We start from the raw sequence: 26,573 nt of genomic DNA on the forward strand, positions 1-26,573 counted from the left end.
AATGTGGGATATCTATCTTAATATTCTGGATTATTTGGCAGTATAGAAGGGCTCGCAAGCAGCAAGGAAAGTGGATGTGGGAAAGAGTGTGGGCTATTTCTTGCTGTCAATACCTGTGGTGCCCTTAATGTAAGCGCTCTTTGCTCATCAAACAACCCCTGTTCTAACAACCCTTAATCTAAGGGTCCTTCTACACATGACTAAATCCTGGGAGGAATTGCAGTTTCCCTGAGGGGGTTGCTATATGCCCTCCCAGGACCACTAGGTTCCTCCGGAGAGCTCTCCTGGTACTCAAAAATGACACATCATGAGGTGGGTGGGGAAGAAGGAAATCCTTCCCCCTTGCCCCTCCTCTCCCTCCTCTCCTGACGTGTCATTTTCAAGTGCAAGGAGAGCTATCCACAGGGGTATAGTTGCTGGCATGCATCTCAGGTAAGTTTGGGGGGGGGGGCTGGGAAGCTGGGAGGGAAGAGGGGCACCATCCTGCTTCTGAGAACCCAAAGAACTTTTGGTCACTGTGCGGATTGAAAGCAATCCCAGGAGTCAATCCCCACAGGACCCTCACTTGAAAAGAGCTGTAATTTATTTTAAGATCTGGATCATTCCAGATGTTTTATTAATCTAGAGCAAAGTGGGAAATCCCTGGTTTCTCTGAATTTATTTGGTTTTACCCGAGGCATCATGTGGTAAAACCGAGACAGGTTCTGTCTAGAATGGCCCTAAGGCCCCTTCTACGTTGTCCGGTATCCCAGGATCTTATCCCAAATTATCTGCTTTGAAGTGGTTTATATGAAATAATCTGGGATAAGAAAATAATCTGGGATCAGATCCTGGGATACAGGGCAGTGTGCATCCAGCTGTAGTCTAGGCAATATTGATATTTCTTCTATCTGTTATAAATTCCTGGAAGATGACACTTATTCACAGGCACAAGTTTACAAGTCGACTCTCCCTTATTCATAAGCTTAGGACAAGAGGTTTTCAGATTTTGATCTCTCCCCCAATTTTTGCAATATTTCTATTTGCATATACATAGTGAATGAGAGACAGAAAGATTCATCTTCAGCAGGAAACTGGGTGTAGGACTGCATCTACACTACCCTACACCCTAGCACCTGATCCCAGATTATCTGCTTATCCCAGATTATCTGGCAGTGTTTACTCATATCATTGAGTTCAAAACAGATAATCTGGGATCAGATCCTGGTATATAGGGCAATACAGATTCAGCCTAAGTCCTCTCCGATTTCTATAGGGGTCTATGAGAGTGCAAAAAAGGGGGGCGGGCTCAAGTCTTAGTTGTAAACCAAATGGCATGGAACCACACAGTGGTTACCACATGGCTTCTATGTTTTACCATTCTTTGGTTATTCTATGGATTGAGCAGCTGGCTGATCAGATAAGAGATAAATTGTCTAATTCCTGGATTTGGGCCAGCTGTATAACAGCAGTAATCAAGAAAAGTTGTGAATTCTTTTTCTCCAAACAAAGGAGACTTCTGGTTGATTTGTTTGTGCATTGCTTCGACCTGAGTCCTACTCTCACTGCTAGCAATGCTAACAGTTAAATAATAAAAATATTATTCAGTATTTTCTCAGAGGTAATTCTGCTTCTATTAAAGCTATAATTGAAAATAAGTTTACCGAGTGTCTTCGGCAGCAGAGAAAACATTAAGCCAGCTTAAAGTGATATTAAGTAGATGTCACAGAGAAAACAGCCAAGATAAGCCTTCTGCACCAATATGGTAATAAATCACAGAGACAAAATAAAAACAGGTGGGTAGGGGTTGAAGGAATCATACTTGCAAAATTTATTTTAACAGGTTGGAAGATAAAGAAACAGATAAAAAAACATTTATTAGTTGGTATGCACCACAGTTATGAGAAAACCTAAATGTTCTTAAAATGTGGAAAGCCTCATCTTCCTTTTAAGGAGGATCATCATGTTTCTCAGGACAGTAGTACATACTGAATCTCTTCAATCCTATCCACATGATGGATGACAGAAGCTATAATTCCAAAATATCTAGAGGGATACAGATTGCCTCTTTTTTTAGGGCAGTGGTATTCAACCTTTCTAATGTCCTCTCCAATTTCTAAAAGGGTCTATTTCTAAATTTCTAAAGGGTGCAAACAATAGGGGAGCCCTTAATTCATCATGCTGTGGTGACCCCCAACCATAAAATCGTTGCTACTTCATAATTGTAATTTTGCTACTGTTAAGAATTGTAATGTAATATCTGATATACAGGATGTATTTTCATTCACTGGACCAAATGTGGTGCAAATACCCTAAATGCCCACATTTGAATGCTGGTAAGGTTGGGGAGGGGTTATTTTGTCATTTGGGAGTTGTGATTGCTGGGATTTATCATTAACCTACAATCAAAGAGCACAGCTGAACTCCATCAACAATGGAATTGAACCAAACGTTGCACACAAAACTCCCATAGCCAACAGAAAATACTGGGAGGTTTTGGTGAGCACTGACCTTGAGTTTTGGCATTGTAGTTCACCTACATCCAGAGAGCACTATGGACTTAGTGATAGATCTGGACCAAACTTGGCATGAATACTCAATATGCCCAAATGTGAACACTGGTGGAATTTGGGGAAAATAGAACTTGACTTTCGGGAGTTGTAGTTACTGGGATGTATAGTTCACTTACAATCAAAGAGCATTCTGAACCCCACAAACAATAGAATTGGGCCAAACTTCCCACACAGAACTCCCATGCCTTGAGAGGATTCGCTGATGCGAGCCTCCCTCCAGCCTCGCATGCTTTCCCATGCCCACACATGTGCACCACACTGCCATGCACCGAGCACACCTGGTCTCTCCTCCCCACTTGGAATCTCAGAAACAGTCCTCCCCTGGCTGAGACACTGGCTGAGAGGTCGGCCAATCACAGCAGAGGAGGGCTTTTGGTAGGAAGAGTGGCTGTCTGTTTCCAAAAAGGAACAGAACAGTTGGAGAGATCTTTAGCCTTCTCTGCCAAAGGGCTTCCTAAGACCACCAGAAATATACATTTTCTGATGGTCTTTGACGACCCCACCAAAACCCTCTCGTGATTCAACCCCATGTTGAGAAATGCTACTTTAGGGCTAATGCTAGAGCAATGTCCGAGAAATGCAAAGGAACATTTTTCCCCCTGCTGACTGAGAATTGCATTTTACTTGGTGATAATATGACATCACCTTTTTAATATTAGTTTCCAACATACATTTTCCTAAGGAAATGGGCTGAGGACTTAGAGCCTGAAAAAAATTCTTAATATTAGTTTCCAACACATGTAGTCAAAAAATTAAGGGATCTAGGATCCTTCTTTTAGTTTGGTTTGTAAAACATAATATTCCATGCAATATAATGGATAATATACAGGCAATGCCATAACCAATTTACAATGCCCCAAATGCATATTTCCTTATGAAAAATGATAGGGACCTACTGGTCTATTGGGTGGTCTGTTTCCAGAACTCTTTATGGAATTTTTATTTTAAAATGTATTTCAACTCATTAATTATTTGGAGAGAATATTATTTTTACTGAGGCTAGATCTACACTGCCCTATATCCCAGGATTTGTTTCCAGATTATCTTCTTACCACATATTACCTGACACTGTAGACTTATATAATCCAGTTCAAAGCAAATAATCTGGGATCCGATCCTGGGATATCGATCCAGCCTGAAAGACTCATAAATGAGCTGTAGATATGAATGAATCAAGATAGTTCTGTCCAATCCATGCTACTTTTCCATGTCTTCATCTATTTTTGTTCCTTCTCATTTCTACATTAACAAAATCTCATATGTCAGGGTTTTTAAACACAGACACACACACACTATATTTAAACATACTTTGTTTTTTATCCATGTTTAATATATATTGATACACAGGGGAACTATAACTTTTGGCAAGTAAGATGGCTCCCTTGCACATAGGTTTAGGAGAAATTTGTAAAGATTGAATTCCTCAAAATTAGATATTTGATTCTTCACTAAGTTTCTCCTTTTTTATTTATTTCTATGTTGGAAGATTAAAATGCATAACTCTCATACATTTCTTTCTAGCAACTACTCGGCATTATGTCAACTCATCAAAGCTTTCCTCAATGTGGGAGTGAGAGAACCAAATCAGAAGAAACAGGAAGAATAATACTACATCTTATCTTGTTTGGTTTTTTCTTCTTCCTGGCTTCTTATTACATTTTAGCTATTAATCATTTCTGACTGGGGATAATGAAGTCTGTTCCTTATTTGCCTCAGGACAATCAAACATAAAAAGATATCTAAATTATAAAGTGCTATTCTCTTTTATATGCTTGTGCTTTAGTAACACCAATAAAACAAGTTCCATTTAAAGTCAAAATGTTTTATCCTATTGGATTGTTTATATTTTGTTTTAATTTCAATGCTTAATTCTTTTAATATAAGTTTAGTGTTGTTATTGTACACTATTCTGTATTATTTTTTATATTTTTTTGTTTGTACTTATTTGAATATTTGCCTTTTTTGAGCGTAAACCGCCCTGTGTCCCTTCAGGGAGAGAGGGCAGTCTAGAAATAAAATTTATTATTATCTTTTCTAATTGACTAATAACATCAGTATTTTACATATACATATTTTTGTTGTTTCCATATTAACTAGTTCATTGTGTGAAATATAATGCAGTAGATTAAAATTTTAAACATTTTAAACATTTTAAAATTTCCACTATTTCAGCTACTTTTACTATCAGTTCTTCCATTTTTGGTGTTTTCTTTTGTTTCCATGTCTGCACATACACAATTTGCACTGCAGTTGTCATCAGAATATATATATATATATATATATATATAGAGAGAGAGAGAGAGAGAGAGAGAGAGCCCGGCAGCACAGCGGATTAAACTGCTGAGCTGCTGAACTTGCTTACCAAAAGTAAGTTCGAATCTGGGGAGCGGGGTGAGCTCCTGCTTTTTGTGCCAGCTTCTGCCAACCTAGCAGTTCAAAAAAATGCAAATGTGAGTAGATCTGTATGCATTATTTGCCAATACATCACACAGTCCTAGACACTTGGAAAGTGTCCGACGTATGATCCAATACAACAACGAGCAGAGTTACCTTGTTTGCTGTGTGGTGTTTGAAACACCACTTGAAACACCACATCTTGTGGTGTTTCAAGTAATAATAATAATTTATTCAGTAAAAATGGCTTTCACAGGAGCTTACAAATTGTCTGACAATTCTCTTCCATCAGACTTATAATCTAAATAAAATGTGACAAACAATGAAAAATGTTGATGGCAATGGAGGACAGTATTAAGTCCAGAAGATATTGCTGCTTCTTCTGTCCCTCAGAGGTCAGAGTAGTGGCAGTTGGAATAGATGGATGGTCTGTCATCAACTCTCGGGTCCAAGGTATGATGATCTTTGGTCTTCCCTCACTCAGAGGCCACAACAGCAACGGGTATGAAATACCAATGTATTTGACCACCTTTTTTTCAGAGTTGGGACAAGTTACCTATGAACACACTGGTTGGGTGTCCTAAAAATAAATACCTCTTTTTCACCTGCTCTGTTTTTAATTCTGAAAGACTGGTACAATAGGGAATAAAAAAGTATTGCATTCTTTTTGGAGTTCTGTGCTGTGAACCTATTATTACTTATTGTCTAATTACATTATCAGTACAAAACAGAATTTAAGCACAGAGGAAGCAGTTACCATTGACTACAAAATCAGGTAAATGGCCCTTGGGTTATGTCAAAGGCACCAATATTATGGGTTCTTCTCTCTGTTGGGAAATTTACTTGCTTTCCAATATGGACTTTTAATGGCACTGGAAGTGTTTGCTTTGCTGGGCAGTGTTGGACAGGGTATTTTAACAAAGTGGAGGCTATCCATGATGAGAGAATAAATATCCACTATGCTGGAAACTTGGTGAAAAATTAATCACAGGAAAGCCTTTAACATATTTTGAAACTGCAAGCCATGCTTTCACTTGAGTAAGGAAATGACTATCTAGTAAGAGAAATCCCTCTGAATCCCTTTATTCTCAACTAGAATAGACTCACTGAATTAATGAGATTCAGAAATGTGTTAACTCTAAATTGGAAAAAAAATAATGGGGCTACTCTCATTGGTATTACCAATACAAGTTAGGCCTAGAATATGTCTTTTAAAAAGAGGTCAAAATATTGGATCTTTTAAGCCAGACTTTTAAAATTACATTTAGAAATAGCAGGTGACATTTCTTTGTGGAAGTGTATCTGTCACTTTGATTAATACTGTTTGTGTTTGCATGCAGCAGCAAATCATTTACTGAGGTTAGAGTTGCTACAAGAATGATAACTGTGCATGCAAACTACATCTGCAAAGGATGCTGATGCCTGGAAAACCACGGCGAACAGGCTGGTCCCTCTTGGCCCCTGCAGTCACCCTTGAATCTTTGGGGATATCATAAAATCTGGAGATCCAGACATCCTGAAACCCAGATGAAAGCAAATAAAAAGAATCCATGCCATCAATCTGCATTGCTTAGAGAGATAGTGTAATTTTTTTCTAAATCTAAACCTTTACACAGAAGCCATGGAAGGAAAACATTGTTTTTAATGTATTTTATTTATAACAGAACTATTTTTTTTCAAAACTGATCTTTCTAAGGACTCATCTACACTGACCATGTAGTGCAGTTTGAAGCTAGCTTCAAACTGTTTGGAGTAGATAACATACAGCACCAAAAGTACCCTACATGAGTGAAAGTCAAAAATAAGCCCCTGAATGTGATGTATATGTGTGCAATCTGAATCAATAACAGTACAAAATTGGACCCACAGAATGCAAAGTACATTGAAGACATCAACCATTTTGATGCACGTCATAAAATTTGGAACACGTGGAGAGAGCTGCCAAAAATGCCCCAGAGGCATGGTTGTACAACAAGTGGTCAGTTGACCCCATGTCAGATAATTACTTCCACTACTGTCACTTCCTACATCTGTTTTCCATCTCATGTGCCTCTGGTATGCTTGTGCGCATCTCACCTGAAATGGGGGGAATACTTTCCGTGCAGCAATGCCTTAGTTACATCCCATCAGGATTACTGTAACATGCTCTATGTGGGGCTGCCTCTGAAGAGTGCTCAGAAACTTCAGCTGGTCCAAAGAACTACAACCTAGTTGATCACTGGACCTGGCTACATGGAACAGACAATCCCCCTGTTGCATCACCTCCACTGGCTGTCAGTCTGTTTCTGGTCACAATTCAAAGTGCTGGTTATGACCTTTAAAGCCCTAGATTGTTCGGGTCCAAGCTGTTTGGCCAACTGCATCCCCTTGTACGAACCTATCTGGACCCTAAGATCTTCAGGAGGGGCCCTCAACAGCAGAGAGAGGTTCCTACTGCCCATCCACACTGTGATGCATTCTGAACAGAGGCCCTAAATGCCACTCCCTCATTTCCCATGTCACAGCCAGCTACAATAAGCTCAGGGATCCATTTACTATGTACTCAGGAGACCCCCACCCACCCACCCAATCTTTCTCCCAGCCTCCATAATGAGGCACGGGATCCATGCCTCATTATGCCGTATACGGTGGTCGTCCATGTTGTTGTAGCCAACAATGACATGGGAGGAGGGGACAGAAGGGGAGAGCCATCACAAGTCCAGGGGAATATGAAATGGCTTTGGGACAGCTGTGGCCAATTCCACTTAGGAACCAGCCCAGGTATTTCAACTATCCCTAACTCAGATAACATTCCGAATCCCACTTCAGGATTCTGGTTTCCCCCCAAGTTAGTTTAACATGGAGGACAGCTGTATTAAGCAGCTTTCCTTCAGGTTAACTCAGATCAGCCCTGCATGGTATTTAGTAGGGCTGGGCAACCACAGAAAAATTTGTTTCTAAACTCGATTCGTTTTTAGGGGGTTTTTGCGTTTCGTTTTTTAAAAGAATTCTGAAAATTTTCTTTAAAAATTTCGATATTTACGAAATTTCGGAAATTACGAAGCAATTTCGAAACAATAACGAAACGATTTGTTAATGGCGGACGCGATTGCACAATACACTAAAAACCCTCCAAATGGGACAGGGTGAACTTCTGAAGCTTCCCTCTCCCTCTGTTGTTGACTGTTGGTGTGATAATTTATTTATTTTTATCACTGATAAAACAAACAACAACTATAAAACTTGCACCAGACATACGGAAATAATAACGAAATAATAATGAAACAATTTCGAAACAATTACGAAACAATTACGAAATAAATTTTTAAAATTTGTTTCGATTTTTAGTTGCTCCTGAATGGTTCAATATCGGATCGTAAGCCACTTTAAATACGAATTATTAACGAATCACGAAATTAACGAACGAAACCGCCCAGCCCTAGTATTTAGTCATAGTGGTGGCATAGTATTTAGCCATGGCAGTGGTATGGTATTTAGTGGCCACAGGACTGATTGCATCACACACCAACCTAAGTGGTAGATGTCCCCCAATCAGCAGCACAGCAAATGTAGTTTCTGCCAAACCAGTTCTGAAGTAACCAAAATTATCAGTATGAAATAATTCTTACTGTATTGCTGCATGAGAGTTTTCTAAACGCTGCATTGTTCCACTGAGCTTTTCAGAAAGGATAATAAGTTTTAGTTTGCAACCAAAAGATCTTTGATGTTTTTTTGTTTTCTTAAAAAAATTCAGTTTACGCAGAAAGACTTTAACAGGAGATCGTTAAAAAATCACTTTCTTGTCGCGTCATCCTTCAAGTGACAATGAATTTTATTGGTATTCCAATGGAAGACATCACAGTTATCACTAAAACAAGTTTTACAAGGTGATCAGTGTTCTTGTGGAAACTATTGTCAATGTTTTTTATGTCATTACTACATCAATAAGACTGGGAGTGAAACGGAATGTTGCATAGTTGGTACATACATAGACATTAGGGTCCCCTCTGGTTGACACTGTTATTTAAGATGCACAAATAAAATCAAAGTAGGGTGTAGTTGTTATATTTTGAGTGTCACCATAAAATATTCTAGACCTGGTAGCAAAATTGAACAAATATAATAAAAGCCCAGCAGATTTATTTTTAAACATATATTAAGGGCAGGATAAAGTCAAATAAAAAGATTGATAGAATTTTACAAGGGGAGTTAAGGCTCTCTGAAAGTCCAAAATACCAGAGGCCTGGTAGAAACCACAACCCTGATCCTGCCACATCGATAAAATGTGATTTCCTGTTTCTGGGAGCATCCTGGTGCAGTGATTTCCCACTAAAACTTGGCATAGGTTTTAGGATACCAGTGAGCTGTAAGATGCGGGTTCAAAAGTAAAAGTTAATTTCCATTGCTTTTGAAAACATGTGGAAAAAATCGTAATTTGAAATGGGGTAACATACGCCACAGGCCCTAGGGTAGGCAGAGGGTGGCCTAGATTCTACAAAGATGCCCATATTCTCCATTTATGGTGTCACCAGTCACCATCAAAATAAGCTTTTCTCTAGAATATAATACACTTGTTGACTTTCAAGGCAAACCAAAAGCAAGGCCTCTGAGATTTATCATATCATGTTCATGTAACGCCAAGTGCACCCCTTTACTATTTCCTCCTAGAGTAGATAGATACCCTTCATGCAAGATAAATATTTAAAAAGTGGTTACGTTAGCATGTATTCTAATCTAGTGAGCCATTTGATTTCCTTGTAATCCAGCAAGTTGATAGATAATAGGAACAAATCCAGAAATCCCCCAAAGAAAATGTGTACATCTTGTGTTCCAGAGTTGGTTTCCCCTCATTCTTTCAATAATTATCACTTTCTCTTTGTGAATTTGAAAATGAAATCTGACTCAACTATCAAGGAACAGAGCCATGACATCAGAACTGCAGCATTTTAAAAAAGATAATAGCAAATAAAAGAGACGTTCTCAGCACTGTTAGTTCAACCTGAAAATAGAAAGTGTTTTAGCTGCATGCATCATATAATCTTCAATATCAAAAGCACTTTTTAACAGCTCTATAAAATATTAGTTTGAAAGACTGGGGATATAACTGCCTGCTACATAGTTAAGTGTCCTTTTTTCTTTTCAAAATTGATGTTGAAGGCTTATTACTTATGAAACATGCTGATTTGACAGAAATATAGTGTATGTGTCTGTATTTATATTGTATTTAAGCATGGTAATTTGAAGGGTGTGTTATCCTTATTCACCCTGTCTGTATTCTACAGTTTTATATAGTTTTGTTAGACCATACATAGGTCTAACTAAACTATATCGTTGCCAATGCCAGATATATGATGGGCAATGCAAAATCTACTCAGTGACAAATCAATACTTATGTTTATGAATTTACAAATGCATGTACCACTGTAACACTGGGCAATAGCAGGTGTGCATGTAACAGCCAGTTTAAATAAATCAATACCCACTGAGTTTTCATTTCGCTTGATATCTAAATCAAATATAGGAGTAATGACAGACCTTTATGTGTGAATCATCTAAGAGTGTCTCTCCACTTTCTCACTACAGTATGCATATCAATATAATAAACCCATTTTTCTCTTCTACCTGCAAAAATGAATTAAGGAACCATCCAAGTAAAGGAACTACAACATATTTCCCAATTCCATTAGGGATGTTTCACATTACCAGATTGGTTCTCCTAACATGAATATTTAAAACAATTAATTTAATGGTCATTGGTCATCTAATTATCCTCCTCATGCCAACAGCTCAATTTTCCATTTTAGGATTGTTTGTTGTTATAGTTGAGATATCACCATATTTTATAATGAAAGAATGCAATATCCAATGATGGTTTTCCACTGGCAGAACAGCAGAAACTAGTGGTAATGGGACAGGCAATTTTATTCCCACTGCAGAGGGAGGAAAGGGAATTGTGTCGTGGTAGCAAAATAGCATCCACTGAATCGTCAGACGAGGAAAGATTAGCATGACTGGCTCTATAAGGGACTGACCAGACTGCAATCCCCATTACTATGAGGAAAAATGAAGATAAATGTTTGATCATGTTATATATTATCCAGCTTTCCTGTGATTTTCTGGCAAATAGGAAGCAATGTTAGAACAACCTCAACAAACATTCTGGCCTGCTTAGCCAACTCTCTCCCTCGCAGACTTAAGGGACTTTGTAATAATAGCAACCCCAGGGGCCATCCAGGCCAACCCCCTTCTGCCATACAGGAAAAGCACAGTCAATGCACCCCCCAATAGATGGCCTTTGCAACAACAATACTAATAATAATAATAATAATAATAATAATAATAATGAAACAATAAACATTGACAAAATCACGATCTGTCAACTACAAAAGACCACCTTCCTTGGATCTGCGTGCATCACTCAAAAATATATCACACAGTCCTAGACGCTTGGGAACTGTTCGACTTGTGATTTTGTGATATGAAATCCAGCATATATATCTTATTTGCTATGAGATACCATGTTTTTGTGTCAGAATAATAATAATAATAATAATAATAATAATAGCAGCAGCAGAAGCAACTCAGGGGCCATCCAATCCAACCTCCTACCACCTTACTGTAAAAGCACCCCAAACAGATGGCATCCAGCCATTATTTTCATCTCCGTACATTAGACTGCATGAACCTAGGCAGCAAGTAGACAATCTGCAAGCTCACAATGGTGAGGACAGCAGAAGTGATGTCCACATGCAGAGGCAAGCAGGCACTAGATCTTGGGCTAGATCAGGAGAGCAAGAACTGTTGATATGGCTCATTTAACATCTTACTACTTCAATGACTGACATTTCAATTATTTTCATTTTTAACATGTTTCATAAGGCTAACTATGGATAGCAATGAGTAATTAATGGCTGACATTTAAGGAAGTCTGTTGAACCAAGATATAGGTGTTTTCTTGAGATATCTAAGCAATTATTTGGACAGAAGATAACTCACTGAGAATATTAATTTTCCCCAGTTAGGTTATTATGTTAACATTTCCTCTTTATTGTTTCTTTTGAAATATCATTTCAAAGTTACCATGTCTAATCATAAAAACTCAAATTTAAAAGATGTTTTTCTAACAATCAAAGTCAAAATATGTAGGCGGAATATGAATATAGTGGCCTATTAGTGACCCTCTGTGGTGGGAAGAAATCTTTGTTTTTACAAGATTTCTCCCCATTTCTTGAAAAATCAGCAATTGATACAGAAGGAGGGAAGTTAGATATAATGGAGTTTTATATTCATAAATTGAGGCTAGTTGGTCACTGTAGTAGATTCTTTAAAAGTTGGTCACTATAGTACAGTCCTTCATAGATTTGGTATAGATGCTTCCCTCTGCCACCACCCCACTATTTTCTTGAATACAAGATATATTTTTTTTCATATTATGTAATATACTCATATAGCTATTTCATGTATTTGCCTTCTGCAAAGGAATGAACGGCATCCTAGGATCATTTGTCAACATTCTTATACCTTCTGGTATGTTTCCATTTCTGAGCAGATTGGGCGGTTTCATTTGTTAATTTCGTAATTCGTTATTAATTCGTATTTAAATTAGCTTACAATCCAATATTGAGCCATGCAGGAATAGTGTGAGGAGTAAATTAGATTCAAAACAATTTTTTCAATTTATTTCGTAATTATTTTGTAATTATTTTGTAATTATTTTGTAATTATTTCGTAATTATTTTGTAATTATTTCGTAATTATTTTGTAATTATTTTGTAATTATTTTGTAATTATTTCGTAATTATTTTGGCATGTCTGGTGCAAGTTTTATAGTTGTTGTTTGTTTTATCACACCAACAGTCAACAACAGAGGGAGAGGGAAGCTTCAGAAGTTTCCCCCTGTCCCATTTGGAGGTTTTTTTAGTATATTGCGCAATCGTGTCCGCCATTAACGAATCGATTCGTAATTATACGAAATTTTGTATATTTCGAAATTTTTAAAAGGAAAATTTCGGAATTATTAAAAAAAACGAAACGCAAGGGCCCCCTAAAAATAAAATGAGTTTAGAACCAAATTTTTCCGTGGTTACCCAAGCCTAATACATAGTTTCATAAATGTTAATGATAGATAGATTTGTTGATTGATTGATTGATTGATTAATTAATTAATAAGATGTATGCCCCTTCTTTCTCCCAGAATGAGATCCATAACACAAAGACCAGAAACATTCACTTTACTTATGATCTTAGTGCAACCTGATTATTGTAGCCAGCCTAGCTGGTTAAACTATAGTTGTAAATGTGGAAACATCTAAAACATTCATCTAAAACATTCAAAATACGGAATTCCAGCATCCATAAGTGTAAATGTGAACAGAATGCATGTGCTCAACAATAATTTCTTACTTCTGTAATATTTATTCTCCCTGTATCACCATATTGTAAAAAGGTTTTTATTCTGACGTGCTATTTCTCCGTGACATCAGATCCAGTTTCTCCATATTCCATAGTATTTGTGAAATATGTAACTTTAACATGTTTTCTTTAATTTGTGACTTAAACCCTTAAATCACTGAGGGAAATTACATGGGTGTTCACAAGTCACTTAAAATTATTTATTACACATAATCCATACTCTTGGTTTTTGTCCCATTTACAACATGGAAAAGAAGCCTGGCATCCACTGACTCTAGGGTTTGAAATGTCATTAAATTTCTTAAGTAGCGGAATAAGTCTCCTATCCTCTGTTTTTTAACCATATGGTATAGGAAATGAAGTCATATGCTCAAATAAATGTACTGCCAGCATAAAATGGCTTTTTTAAAAAAGGTATTATATTCCCCCTGGCAAATTGTGCACAATTTTCTTTCTCCATTTCCATTGCATACTAAATGCATAATATGAAAATATATAGCACATGAATAAAGTCTCCTTGATGGGAAGACTGGGTAGTTTTTTCATCTAATAATAGGACCTATTATGCATACAATCTGCAAAAATTTCTTATATGTGGTAGTTGCTTAAAAACTTGAAAACATGCTGTATTAGATTTTCTTGATCATAATAGTGCTAGAAGAGCTAACATGTTGAAGAGTTTGAGCATCAGACTGAGACTTTAGGGGACTAGGTTTCTACTATTTTCTCAGCCATGGAAACCCACTGCATGGTCTTAGGCAAATAATACTTTCTCAAGAGGAAGACTGTGGCAACGTTCTGAATTAATCTTACCATACATTGGCATCAGTTTAGCACTGTTGTATCTAAGCACCCATTCACCTGTTCCAGAACAGGAATATTTATTTATTTAGTAAAATGTTTCTATCACATCCAATGTTGTGATATCTCACAGCATAGGTTGGGATTAAAACTATATAAACAGTTTAAAACAATTCAAAATGAAAACCAGAACAATTTAATTTAGATACAAATATATTAATTACATCACTAGCTTTAGTACAGCAACATTTTAACTTGGTACCTAAAAGAGATCAGATGTTGGTGCCAATTAGAAGCCCATTCACATTACACATTTCAGCTGCCATGGCAACATCCTATGGAATCTAAGTTTTAATAGTTTAATGAAACACTAGAGGCCTAGAATTCTAAATATCCCACTATAAACTTTCAATCCCAGTCTTCCATGGAATGTTATCATAATAGCTGAATTATCATACTGTGCTACAGCTACAGTTGTTAGTATGAAAGCTTCCAAAGAAAGTATTCCGTAATGTGGGTGGCATGTTCTTGTGAGAGGCATCCATCTTGCTAGGGAGATAGTGCAAAACCCTATTAGCAGAACTTTGGCATATGTGTATACACACATAACAGAAGGACCAAATAGGGATATCTTTTGCACAACAAATAAATGAGCTAAGGAAAGTTTTTTTTTTTAAAAAAAAAAAAAAAGGCTGATGGATTTGTTATCTCATCCTCATCATCATCATCACCATCACCATCATCATTTATATCCTCCCACCATCTCCCAAAAGGGACTCAGGCGGCTTACAAGGCACACCAAGTGCAGTATATAACATAAAATAATACATGTGTATTAAACAATATCACATAAAAATTATAAAAACAACCACTATCAGCACATAAAACAAAATAAAACACAATTTAAAAACACAGACCATCTGTAGTTAAAACTAACATCCATCAATTCACAACTAAAGTGCAGGAATGTCAATTTAAACAAATAATTTCCTAATTGGTTTTTGAAATGGCTTGAGATTTCAATATTTAAGATAATGTCTTGTCACTTATGTGCCTGTCCAAGGACTAAGGTTTACTGGAGTCATGAGCGGTGGGGCTTCTCTGTGCCCCACCAGTAAGGACAATACACTGTGTTGACATATGGGAAAAGGCCGTCTCAGCTGTAGCACCCTGATTGTAGCATGACTTCCCTTTGGAGGCCTGATGAACAACAATATGCACTTTGGGCATTTAGTCTTCTGAATAGCAAAATAGCTTCATGTGCAGATTTATAGACCTCTCCCCTCCTGACATAAACCAGTATCTGCTTCCTAACCTACTCACATTGTAGAAAGCAGACCGCACTTATAAAGTTATAATGCTCATGGAGAAAATTTATTCCCACTCCCCCAAAAGCCCTGTAAACATTTCCACTAGAAATAGAGTTTAGACCTAACATAGAAATCCATACCATTTCCTACCACCCAGAATGTAAGGTACGTTGGTGTGATATTAAAGATTATACCACATGATCCCTGCTAATTCTCCAGCTGTGTGGCTTTAATAATTCCACACAACCTATAGTTACAGGCACAGGAACTGCATATATCAGCTTTAATGAGTTAGACCTTTAGTTTGTGATGCTTGTCTGCTGCAATGTTTTGGCCCTGAAGAACAATTATGCTGCAGTAGGAGTCTTTTTGGATTAAAGTATGTGTCAGCCAAACTAGTCTTTCTTCTTTACTGCCATGCTATGTAATCCTATTTTTGTCCTAGCTTCAGTGCTATGCAATTTCAGGAAAATAGGCCAAAGTCACAGGTCATAAGATATTGAAGAAAAAGTATTTCTTTTAAAGCACAACCTTCCCCAAATTTTCTTTCTAGCACATTTTTCCCCAAATAAGCATGTATGAGGTTTCAGCTTTACTTCGCAATACTTCCACGGCATTTTTTTATTGTTGTGGGCCTTCAAGTTGTTTTTAACTTATGGCAACTGTAAGAGAAACCTATTACAAGTTTGTTTTGGTAAGATTTATTCAGAGGACATTTGTCATGGCTTTTCTTATAAATGGAGATAATATAATTTACTCAAAGTCACCTAGCAGTTTTTCATGCGCGGGGTGGGGGGTGGGGGTTCAACCCTTGCCCTTAGCCATAAGTCTAAGGACTCTTCTCCCAGACTAAAGGGACTCCTCAACACTGGTTACTTATTGTGAGCCAGTCCAGAGCAGAAATGTCCTGGGGTAGTCACACGCTTTGAGCCCAACCTGCACAGCAGTGGGGCCAGAGTAAGTACTACCTTGGCCTCCCTGGACCACTACCTTACCACCCCTTTTGCCTCCATCATTGCTTGACAGCTGCAACACTCTGTGAGAGCTCCTAGGCACTGTGAGCACAACATTCTGATATCAGCAGAGGCACCTCTGTGACTAGGTTGAAGGAGGGGGCAACCTCCTGACAACTCTGCTAATGCCAGCATGGGATGCCTGTGAAGGCTATGAGCTTTTACAGAGCAGAGAGATCCTACCCTTTTTCCTGATGAGTACAGGAAAAGGGATGGAAGCTGGCTGTGTCGAGACTAAACCAGTTGACATGCATCCTGATCCTGCTGTCCACACTGTGCAAATTTTCTTTAATATGAGATTAAACCGGATGAGCCCAGTTTACCTTGAACTAAGGACCTGAAGTGCCAGAATATCTTGGGAACAGCTAGGAGTGAAATCAAGTTAAGGGCAGGCTCGCAAACCCATGTCCACTTAGGCGATCCCTCGTAGCTCGAGGATGATGGTCATCCCAGATGTGGTGTTTTGGCGGTGGGTCCATAGGTGGCTGTGGAGTCCTGTTCTTGATACATATGTTCTCCCACAGTGAGACATCAGTTTCCAGGTGAAAGACGGTCCCGGCAGGACCTAGGAGTGAAATCAAGTTGACGGCAGGCTCACAAACCCATGTAAACAAGTCTTAAGTGCAACACTCATACCACTGGCTTTTACCATGACACTTACCTCCAGATTAATGCATATAGAATTATAACTTTATAGTGACTATTATTCATGTCTCCTCAGAAGTAAATCCTCTTGTGTTTGATGGAATTTTCTTCAAGGTAGGCATGTATAGAGTTTCAGGCAAATTAGCGCCCATCCAAATTTTCCCTGGTTTGTTCTGAATTAATTTGATATCCCATTAGATCCAGGCCTTCCTGAAAGGCTTGGGTGTAATGGGGTATTGTAGCTGTGGAGACTCACTTCCAGGTAGACTATCTGGGGAAGTCTCCCCAATGGTACGGGATGGTGCCCACTCCTCCCCCTAATTTCCCTGTAATAGTTAAGTAAAAGCTACCTAGCTACCATAACTTCCTTTCTCAGCTTCTCCTGGCACAAGGAGATGGGGGGCCAAAGAGAGATTTTCCTCCTTGTCTCTCTCGTCTCCTCAGATATCATTTCCTGTACCAGGAGTATGTGAGGAGGGAAGTTAGGGCAACCAAATACCTTTTACTTAACTTTTAGGGGCTTAGTTTGGAGGGGGGCTTTGGGATGGCTGAATGCCTGGGTTTTGGGGGGACAGTGGGGACAGAAACTTCTTTAATATGGGTTTTGGTGCTGTCTGGAACTGCCATATGGAGGTTTGTTTTGTTTTTTGGCAAAATCTCTTTCTTTTCCACTGTTATATAAACATTTTCTAGTAAAATATTTGTTTCTTGTGTGTTCTAACTCCTATAAAACTTTTAATCGTTTCTTTTGAGAGGTATACATCTCTTTGATATCTGGCAAAATGTCCAAAGTATTTCAGGAAATTATCCCAACTGAAGTATGCATTGTTTTTCTTCTGTGAGAATTGTGAAGAATTTGCTTTATAGAAAAGAGTATTTGCAGACAGCCACATGTGGTTATTACTTAAAATTGCTCTTTTCTATGCAAAACATAGCAAGCTTGCACAAAAAAGATCCAAAGCCCAAATCTTACATAAAAAAATATTTTGTATAAAATGTCAATATTCCACAAGGAAACCATGTGATTATCATATATTCCCCAAAATCTGTCAGTTCTTGAGCAAGATATTTGTGTGTGTGTGTGTAAGATTTCTTTCAGTTTTGCAAAGAAAGCAATAATTTTATACCAAAAAATGTGGCTTCCTGGAAACAGCATTTTCCCCCCAGAAACGACAAAGTTCTCATGCAAAACCACTATGTAGCCCAAAAGGTGTAAGATGGGTATGGGGACTGGCTCCCAGGTAGTCCCAGGACTACCTGGTAGTCTGTCCTCACAGGGACCATAACCCATTAGAATTGGGCCTTTCAAGAAGGCCCAGAGCTAATGGGCTATCTAATTAATTCAGGATAAAGCAGGGTTTTCCTGCTTTGTCTTGAATTAATTCACTTTTACCGGAGGCATCATTTGGACATTTCCACTAAAAGCATAAGAGTGAGTGCATTTTGGGCCCTGTCTGGATGGGCCCTAATTGTACCAAACCTTATTACTTTTAGTCTGTTTTGTGAAGATAAAAAGCGGGTAATTATTATTATTATTATTATTATTAATAATAATAATAATAATAATAATAATAATGAAGCTATTACTGCAGCTGCAGAAGCATAGCTCCTTCCAATTTATGTATTCCCTGTCTTTGCATATGTGAGACTGGCTTTTCACTCTCTAAGAGATTTGGAGTTGTGCACCTCTGTACTTCCAGGTTAAGTAAAAAAGCACAATTCCTACAAGCATTTAAAATGTTAATGATAATGAATAAGTATTTTGCAATTGAAATGTTTTATTGTATTTATTCTGCAAGTGGAAGATGTAGTTTTTGACATGGAAATCATTTTTAGTGATGCAAACCATGTATGAGCGGGAAATTCTTGCCTTGCAAGAAATGAAATTTTAATTAAGAGGCAACATTTATATCAGTGGCTTGGTGCAGCTATGGAGCTGTGCAGTTACTTGATTTAATTTATTTTTAAGTAGTAAGTGGGGAAAACATTTGGCTTTGCAGGCAGGCTTCTTCTTTGACTGCCTATCTGAAGTGGTGATGGCAGCACATTGGGAACAGACCACAATAGTATATAGTAGGAACACCCACATGTTCACAAGAGACATTACTGGCCCCAAAGCTGCTGCTGAACCTGCTTGATATTACCACATAGCGGAAAATGTTTTGGAAGACTGCTTGAATACTCATTGAGCAACTCTAAAATAGATTTGCCTGTTTTAAAAATTGTTGCTTCAACATGGTTTGAAGACTGGTTTGCAATGAGTTTGCAATAATATCATGCAATTGCAGGAATTTTTTTCCATTTGTGGCTAGGGAGACTACAATGTGGCTTACAAGCATTGTGAAATAACATCTTAAGAATATTATCACATTTTTGAACTAGCATGCATGGAAAACTTTTCTGGTTGTATGTTAAACCCACTATCATCACATTCTAGACCATTCTAGTATAAGAGAATGTATATTCTCAGTTGAGTAGAATATGCTTCAGAAATGTTCAGTTGTGGAAACATTGCAAAGTAGACATGACAGCAGTAACCTTTATTCAGTCCCCAAGTTTTAAAAATGAGATTTACTTTCTGTCTTTTGCAAAACTTGACATAAATTATGAATTGCACCACTGGAAGTAGGTCAAGTATGATCGGCCATGTGTTGTGGTCCTCCTTTGAAAAGCATCTGGAGTTTTACATATAAACTTCCTTCATATGATGATGTTCCAAGCATTGTGGGAAATCAAAATTGCAGAAGATATATTGCAAAAAACAAAGACTGATGATCAGCAGCCCAAGAAAGGAATTACTGGGTGTTTGGCTGTTCCACAGGAAGTGAAAGAAAGTGACTGTTATTGCTGAAGAAGCTACATTTATAGCTTGAGTGAAGCTTTGGGTGTCCAGAAGCAGCTTTGCAGATCAGCTCTTCTTGCCTTCCTCCATTTCCATGACTAGTGTATTTCAACAAAGAAAGAGCCAACCAACAAGATAAATAGAAAGGCCAGAGGAGGCAAAGATGACTGTGACTGTAAGAAACTGAACTCAGGGAATGAATGGTGTGAATGTTCTGCATTTGAGGGAAGGACATACTCCAATCACATATAAGAAGACAGAAATATGAACTTAATGAATAACATACTCTAGGCTGCAGCAGCTAACATTTTGACTTCCACAGTTAAGATCTGATTACAATATTTATAAGCACTTCAACTTAATATTAAACTTATGTATAGGCTGAATGCAAGCTTTAAGGCTAAAACTGTGGATTTTAATATGACTCATGAATAAGTCAATGGTCATTATATGGAGAGGAGAAAGCAGCAATGCCACATCTAGGGGGCATTTCCAAACCCAGGCATTCAAAAAGCCCAGAAACAAGTGGGCAGGGTGGATCACTGCTTCTTTTAGTGTCTCCTGGGATGGACAAATCTCTCACCCTTTGACACTGTACTCAGAGAACGAGATGGTTCCTTTTTTAAAGTAAGAGTTAAGGTACGGTACTAGAATTGACGCATGAAGAAGTCAACCCAGTTTTGGGGAATTGATTTTTGGACTAAATTTTCCAGACTTATACATGTATATATAGAATAGGGGGCTTTTTGTTTTTTTAAAAAATAAATGTATTAAATCTTATCTTGTACCAGTCCTGGGGATCAAGACATATTTCAAATTATCTCAAGTAAATTTATAAAATTACAAATTACAAATATTAAATATGATCAAACCATATATGAAATTTAAAGCAATTTCAAAACATCCCCACTAAAAATAGCTACAATAGCAAATATAGAGAATTCAGAACCCTATGAAAATTCTTTCCATCATGAATGGTGTGTTCTCAAAGGCTTGTCATAATAAAGATTCTTTGACTTTCTGTAGAGAGACCATGGTTGATGATTGATAATCTGCCTCTCTAGTGAGAATATTAAAGAAATCAACAAACAGTAACCAAGAAGGCTCTCCCTTCTAATCCCAATAGCTGTACCCTTCTGAGTGGTGGGATAGAGTGAAGAGCCTCCCATGAAGATCTCAAGACATAGGCTAACTTATATGGGAGACAGGCATGTAGCCGGGGGGGGGGGGGGGGCTTGGGGGGCTTCAGCCCCCCCCCCTGAAATTCTCATGGTGGTTCGCGAAAAAGCCTTACTGGTGCACTATTTAAATTGTTATGTTTATTATTATCATGATCTGATCACCATGCTCAATATATCCCATATGCATGGGGATATTGGGGTAATGATACAAAATGTTTGCTAGGGTAGACCCTCTTTCACTCGGACACAGCCCCCCCCCCGAAACAAAGTCACCCCCCCCCCCCCCCGAATCAGAAATCCTGGCTATGGGCCTGATGGGAGAATATTTCTTTCTTTCAATATGGGCCAAGAAAGTAGCACTTTAAGGCTTTATTGGCCATAACTAGCATTTTAACAACACAGTAAACAGACTGGCAGCTAGTGGAAGTTTTGCAATAAATTAAGAACATCTTATATTCCCAAAACCAGTCCATGACTGCAGCTCTTTGAGCCATCTTACACTTATAAATCATATTCCCTGATCTGGCTTTCAAGTGACCAGGACTAATGTCCCATCTGCGCTGCCATATAATGCCTAAATTTGAAGATGGTTATCATTCAGTCCATTACAGACAGCAGTTTTGTACTGAAATGGCAACCTTGGCTTGAGGTGCAAAGGAGTAAGAGTACCCCCCCCCCCCCAAAAAAAAACAAAGTCAAAATAAGAAGCTAACAAACCTTTCAGGCACATCTGAGATTGTTATGGATGCTACTGCAATGTTGCTATCATTGCGGCATGGCCAATTACATAATGACAAGAATGCATGAGTCAGATCTAGTAAATGAAAGTGGAGCATCACTAATCTGCATGCATTGTCCACATGGGATTCTTTGCACACATCAGATCACACTAGGATGAAAACGTGTTGGCATTCAAAGGTTACAGAGCAACAAAAACAAGGCTCTGTCACTTGTTGGAATTGTCACAGCACAATAATATGAATCAAATCTATGGATCCTCATGGGCCTTTTGGACACAAAGATGAACTTTGATTTCATTGTTCTTTGCTGGATTATATCTTGTACTGCAAATATTATGGGAATCCTTAAAAATGTGTGTCAGATCCATTTTATACTGTATTCAGAATAACATAAAGTTCTACATTACCATTATTGTTACTACTATTGTTATAACTGGAAGGATGGGGGTGGGGCATGTTTATTACTTGCTTTTCTATCCAACGGGCCTCACAAAGATTAAAAACAATATGAAAAATCAGTTTTAATACAATTTCTGAAACCCCAAGACTGTTTGGAAAACCACCAATCGGACCGTAATCAGTCTGACTTCCCCTTGGAATTTGTCCCATAATCCAGTCAAACTGCAAAGAAAGCCTTTTCACATGGACTTGTCATCCTAACACTTTGAGTTCACAACAGGACCTCCACTATATCTAGGGTTCTAGATGGGCTGTTTTTGTATTTGTCAGGCGGCTACAAAAATGTTATTGCACTGTAATTTGTTTTACTTTTGTCACAAAAGGGTTTCCTTAGGCCTCAAACAAACCCTCCTCCACCACCTTTGTTTTTGCCTTTTTGTTTTCTCTTATTTGGAAATCCCACTCCCAAACCTGATCACACTCACTTGCAAACATCATTTCCTGGCTTCGTGCAGCTCTCAAGTGGGCAACTTTGGCAGCAGTATTACAAGCAACAATGTGGCCCTAACTCCTCCAAAGTTGCCCACTCCAATCTAAATTTAATTTTATTCAGCCCATCTATTTTATTTATTGCAAATAGAAGCCTCAGTATATTGGGAAAATGGAAATATTTTCATTACCAGTCTGGGGTATTCTGTTTGGGGCCTATTGCTCTAGCAGGCAAATAAATGAGATCATTGTATCATCATAATGTTGAGAAAGAAATTAGAGCATTGTATCATCAAAAGTTATCCTTAAAGAGAGAAAGTAAGAGAAAGAGAGAGAAAAACACATAAACCAAAGTTGTTGTACATTTTCTAAACTATGTTCCTTTGGCTTCTAATCATGTTTGGCACAGAAAGAGACTTGCTATAATTCATTGGCAAAATACATGCCCTTCAGGCATAAATCCACTGATAGTAGCAATGTTATTTATGGTTAAAACATGCCTTTCAATATTTCACAAATAAAAACAATGCATGGAAAACTAAGTGTGGTAACATTTCAGGAATTAAATTGTAGAAAGAAATGTATGAGTTGTGAGTAAATTTTACCCAAAATTCCCTATGATGGGTGAATGGACAATGGTATAGAGAGGGTTCTTGTTATCTTCTGGGATTTGCTTCCAGGACCCCAAGTAGATACCTGAATCTATATGGGTGCTCTAGTCCAAACATTGGCAAACTTCAGCCCTACAGGTGCTTTGGACTTCAACCCCCACGATTTCCCACAGCCGGTAAACTGGCTGGCATTTCTGGGTCTTAAAATTTGCCCACTTACTTCTTTGAGCCTACTGAGCACTATCTACACAAAGCTGAAGTCAAGATACTTGGGGGCTACTGTTTGTTGAAGACACTCTCCTCATTGCTGCTCACTCAGTTCCAAAATACTGTTGAACAGAAACAACAGCAAGGAGAGTAAAGCAGCATGGACAGGAGAGTACATGTAGGTACAGTATTTCCACCTAGGACACCAGGCTTGACAGGTGCTCAACAAAGTTTTCCTCTGATACTTATATATATATAATCTACTAAAACTGATATACTGAACTTTTTGAAAACATCCTGCTGAAGATTTTCTTTTCCAAAACAGCTGCATAAAAATTTCCTAGGAACGATTATCAGAGAATTCAGGACTATGTATTGTCAAAGGCTTTCATGGAATCACTTGGTTGTAATAGGTTTTTTGGGCTATATTGCTATGTTCTAGAAGCAGTCTCTCCTGACGTTTCACCTTCATCTGTGGCAGGCATCCTCAGAGGTTGTGAGGACCTCACAACCTCTGTGGATGTCTTCCATAGATGCAGGCAGAAGTCAGGAGAGAATGCTTCTAGAACATGCAGAGGCGGCCCTAGGTAATTTTCAATGGTAAGCAAACAGTATTTTGGAGCCCCCTCCCCCAACCAATCATTGATATATATTTTCTGTTTCTCGTGGAAGTTCTGTGTGCCATATTTAGTTCAATTCCATCATTGGTGGAGTTCAGAATGCTCTTTGATTGTAGGTGAACTATACATCCCAGTAACTACACTTGCCGCACTTGCTCCCTTGCCTGGCCCGCTTTGGGTCCGGAGGCATGCCTGAAGACCCTGGTGTGTGCACCAAAAGTCACCTCTTCTCCTGACTTTCTCCTCAGGGACCGAGAGAGAGAAAGAGAGGTAGAGATGCCCACCTTTCCTGAAGGTAGGTGCAAAAACAAAGGAGGGAGCAGAGGTGGGAGATACCTCCAGCCGGAGGGGTGCTCTCTCTCTCTCTCTCTCTTGGTCCCAATGGCTGAAGAGAAAGTCAGGAGAAGAGGCGACTTTTGGTGCGCACGCTGGGGTCTTCAAACACGCCTCTGGACCCGAAGCGGACCAGATGCGGCGGCTCCGCCCCTTGGCCCACCCGCGGATTGGGGAGACGAGAGGAGGCGGGTGGAGCACCAGGAGATCAGGAGAGGGAGCCAGTCATGGGGAAGGGATCAAACGCAGGGAACGATTGAGCGCCGGCTCTGCTCGCGCACCCAGTGGCCGGGTGGAGCAGGAACAAGAAGGGCTAGGCGAGGTTCAAGGGCCCAGCCCCTTTGGGAAGAAGATCGCCCGGCAGCGAGGCAAGAAAGCCGAGGCTCCCCCCGGACTGCTAGGGCTGTTGTGAGCTGAGGGGGCGCTCCTCAAGTGGCGGTCGAGGGGCATTTACAGAGGCGCCTCTGCGCCCCTGGCAAAAAAAAGTGTTCTGCAACCGCTTACTTTGCATAATGGACGAGCCGCCCCTGAGAACATGGCTATATAACCTGAAAAACCTACAACCCAGTAATTCAGGACTGTTTGTCAGACACTTAAGACTGTTCCTCTCATAGAAATCACAGATATGTGGTCAACAAGGAAAAGGATTTCTAAGTTGCCAGTGAGTGTACTCCTAGTAGGTTATCTGGTTTGCACTTTGAGAGAGTTTTGCTTAGAAGCTACAGTTTACAGTCTAGTTCAGTCTTCATCCATGGCTCCTAAAAAAATCCTTGAGGAATTAATGGGGTTCGCTTGAAATTGCAAATGTGAATTTTATAAGATTGCTTCCCATTTGTCTTTGGTATTTGTTGAGGGAAAAACATGCATTTTTGCAGTTGCTATAAAATATTTTCAGGCTATATTCTAGGTTGTGCCAATGGTCACAGTGGAATGATTCCCCCCCCCCCTCAATACAGTCCTCCACATCACTAGAAAACATTTTTAGTGGGAGAACCTTTCCAGTCCTTCAAAGCTATTTGTTAGGGAAAAACCAAAGGCTGTAGTGAAGAAGGGGGACATTCCTCCCATTTACTTATGTTTTATGAGTAGAACCCTATCATTTGATCTTGCCCATAGTAAGAAATAGTTGCGTATTTATAAAACAAGTCTGTACTGGCTCAAAGAAAACTAATTTGTCACAACTTTTAATGTTTTTTTAATTTACCTGTGAAATTTGCTAATATGGGAGCAAGTGGAAAATGTTAATTTTGCTCATCACTTTTATGTGATTATCTTATCCATAGATCAGATGCTGAAACTAGGCCTGGGCGGTTTCGTTTGTTAATTTTGTAATTCGTTAAATATTCGTTAATTTTAGCAATTACAAAACGATTACAAAACTTATTTTTAAACCCGGAAGTGTTTTTAAATATCGAAACGGCAGGCGCCAAAAAATTTTGTATTTCCGTCCATTTCGGAAATACGTAAGATGGCCTGGCGATGCTTGCTGGGAGCTCTCCTCTCTCTCCTCTCCTAGCCAGTCAGAGGCAGAGCCTGAAAGAGGAGGAGGAGGAGGAGGAGGAGAGGGCGGGGAAGGCGCCGGCTGAGCAAGCGAGCGAGAGGGCGAGCGAGAGGGCGAGCGAGAGGGCGAGCGACTCTCAGCGGGAAGGCGGCCCGTCCCTCCTTCCTCACCTTTGCGGTGGGTGTGCTTCATTCTCCCAATTCCTTAGCGGAGGGCTGTGCTTCGTTCTCCCAATTCCTTAGCGGAGGGCTGGGCTAGATGGCCTTTGGGGAGCCCTTCTCCTAATTTCGCATTGCTTCGGAGGAGCCGGGCCCGACTCGGCGGCAGCTCTTGAGGGCCCGCCAGAGTGAGTGCCTGCCTTCCCTCCTTAATAATAATTTCTCCTCCCTATTCTACTAAATTAATAATTAAATTAAAAAATATTGAAAAAATATTGAAAAAAAAGGGCGCCATCTTTACAAAATGTTTTGTAAATATTAACGAAATTTCGTAAATACCGAACTTTTTTAAGGGAAAATTTTGTAATTATTTTAAATATCGAAAC

Source organism: Anolis sagrei, chromosome 5 (assembly GCF_037176765.1).
Source record: "Anolis sagrei isolate rAnoSag1 chromosome 5, rAnoSag1.mat, whole genome shotgun sequence".
Classification (NCBI taxonomy): domain Eukaryota; kingdom Metazoa; phylum Chordata; class Lepidosauria; order Squamata; family Dactyloidae; genus Anolis; species Anolis sagrei.